The sequence below is a fragment of the Herpailurus yagouaroundi genome, unplaced genomic scaffold (assembly GCF_014898765.1).
Source record: "Herpailurus yagouaroundi ecotype Mexico unplaced genomic scaffold, PumYag 202, whole genome shotgun sequence".
Taxonomy (NCBI): Eukaryota; Metazoa; Chordata; class Mammalia; order Carnivora; family Felidae; genus Herpailurus; species Herpailurus yagouaroundi.
In genome coordinates, this window is record NW_024412433.1 from 7,522,921 (window position 1) to 7,525,012 (window position 2,092).

The 2,092-nt window shown below is 59.3% G+C and overlaps 1 long non-coding RNA gene across 3 annotated transcripts in view; it reads right to left on the reverse strand.

Annotated features, from left to right (window-relative positions):
* Positions 1-209: 209 nt before the first annotated feature.
* The window catches only part of LOC121014423 (uncharacterized), a 14,600-nt gene continuing 12,717 nt past the window's right edge, over positions 210-2,092 (reverse strand). Inside the window, exons 5-6 of one of the 3 annotated variants that reach the window (XR_005783206.1) lie at positions 1,417-1,507; positions 210-1,330 (exon numbers count right to left, since the gene is read on the reverse strand). This is a non-coding gene — a long non-coding RNA (uncharacterized LOC121014423). Of the gene's footprint in view, positions 1,508-2,092 lie in introns of all 3 variants that reach the window. The other 2 variants (XR_005783207.1, XR_005783205.1) reach the window with 2 other exon arrangements.

Here is a 2,092-nt window from a genome sequence, read left to right on the forward strand (position 1 = left end):
CTCCTCTCCTCTCCTCTCTTCTCCTCTCCTCTCCTCTCTTTTCCTGCCCGCTCCCCTCCCCTCCCCGCCCCTCCCCTCCCCTCCCCTCTCCTCCCCTCCCCTCCTCTGCCCTTCCCTCCCCTCTCCTCTCCTCCACATATATACCCCAAGTCTGGTCAGTTTCATCCACTTCCTCAGGTCGCCTCTTGAGAACCAGGTCGAAACCCACGTTTCGTGCAACTTTTTTATTACTGGTGACTGGTCCTCCTGGTCGTCCTCGGCCTCTTCCACTGGAATGGCCACCATCCCGACAGCGTGTCCTCTTCTCTGCCACATCCCCTCTGGCACCTTCTTCAGAGCAGTCGCTGCTCTGTTGCCGGCTGTCTGGTGGGGACTTGCCTGTCCCAAGGGGCTGGGTCTCCCACAGGCTACTCAAGTGGCAGACCCTCCCAGACCTCCTTGTCACTGCAGGGCTCACAGCCGGGCCCTGTCAGACCCACATCCTCCCCAAAGGCCCTCGCCCACGTGCAGAGGAGAAGAGGTGGGGGCCGGTGGGGGAGAGCCTTGGGGACTGCACAGATTTGAGGGAGAGAGCATCTTCCCTCACGTCTGCAGCAGAGCTGGAAGGAAGGGCAGGGACCCCGGAAGGATGAAGGAATCCCTTGTTCAGGAATCAAGGGAGCCGACAGGAGGGAGAGGCTGGCATTTCGGTGTCCCATTGGAGTTCAGCTTAGCCAGGGGACCCGCCGTCCAGCCCGGGGGGCTCCTGAGGATGGTGGGGTGGGGGCTGCCTAGTGAGGAGAGGCTGATACCCGCACCCTGAGGTTCCTGGTCCCTCAGAACGTACAGAGGGCAGTCTCACGTGTGCCCACAGCCCGGAGAGCCGGCCTGGAGAGTGGATGAGTCTGCGGCTTCAGGCTTTTGGGGACTGTTGCAGCGTTGGGGGCGGAGCGAAGTGTGGAGTGATGTGGCCAGCTGGACGCAGCTGTAACACGCATGTCTGGCAGGCAGGACCGGCTACGTATGTTGTAACAGTCTGGGTGAAAAATGCAAATGCAGGGCCCCTTGTTCCACAATTGTTAAGAATTTCGAGACCATGGCAGCAGCATGTTAAACCAAGTGTGGGGCCTTGCTGAGCACAGGGAGTGCCCCAAGTGAACACTCCATTGGTGAGCAAGTTGGACCCCTGGTACTGTTCACAGAAAAGGAGTCGTGGTTCTGGGGCTCCCTGGCCCAGGAACGTCGGGAGCAGATTCCTCTTTCTCTCTCTCCCTACGCAACAGTGGAGAACTGAGGGCCAGGGGAGCCCTCCACCCACCAGCTCATCGGCATAGAGCTTCTGAAGGTCCACCTGAGCACAGGGAGGAGAGAAGAGGTTTGCATCAAGCGAGAAACTGGGGTTTCACCGGGCAATGCCCAGAAAGAGAAGATTCTAACCTAGCAGGTGGAGAAGGCTCAGAATCTGGCCGGGTGTTGGCCAGGGAGCTGCCGCTTCCAGCGGGAAAGCAGCCTCTGCCCAGGGCAGTGCCTGGAAGAATGAAACAATTTCACGTCTATTTCCCAGCCAGTTGAGATTCCCCAACAATCTGGTTAGAGCCCTCTGCAATTGTGAGCTTGGTTATTTGTCGTCTGTCTGCTGCAGGGGAGCAGGGCTTTGCGCCTCGTCCCTGTGGTGTCCCCAGCACCTAGAACAGAGCCTGACACACTGTGTTTGTTAAACAACTGAAGAAATGGATGGTCAGTACTGGCCCCTCTTCAGGCTCCAGCGTCAAATCACCTGCCTCCTGCACATGAACCTCAGCCCATCCCAAGCAGTCCTGGCGTCTCCTGTTCCCCCGTCAGCTCCTCCTGTGCAGGGGCTGGGGCCCCCTCCTTGCACACCTATGTCCAGTCTGTGCAGTGCTGTCCTTCTCCCTGGAGCGTAGCTGGGAGAGACAAGTGACATCTTCTGGGGGCTGGATGGCACGAGCATCTCTCACGGTTGGTGATCTTGGGACCCGGCAGAGCTGGGGACTCCCCCCTTCTGCTCTTCCCGCATCCCTTCCTCTTTGCTGCCCTGTTTTGGGGAGTGGGAGGGGCAGGATGACTGTCTAGGGTGAAGGAGGGCCTGGAG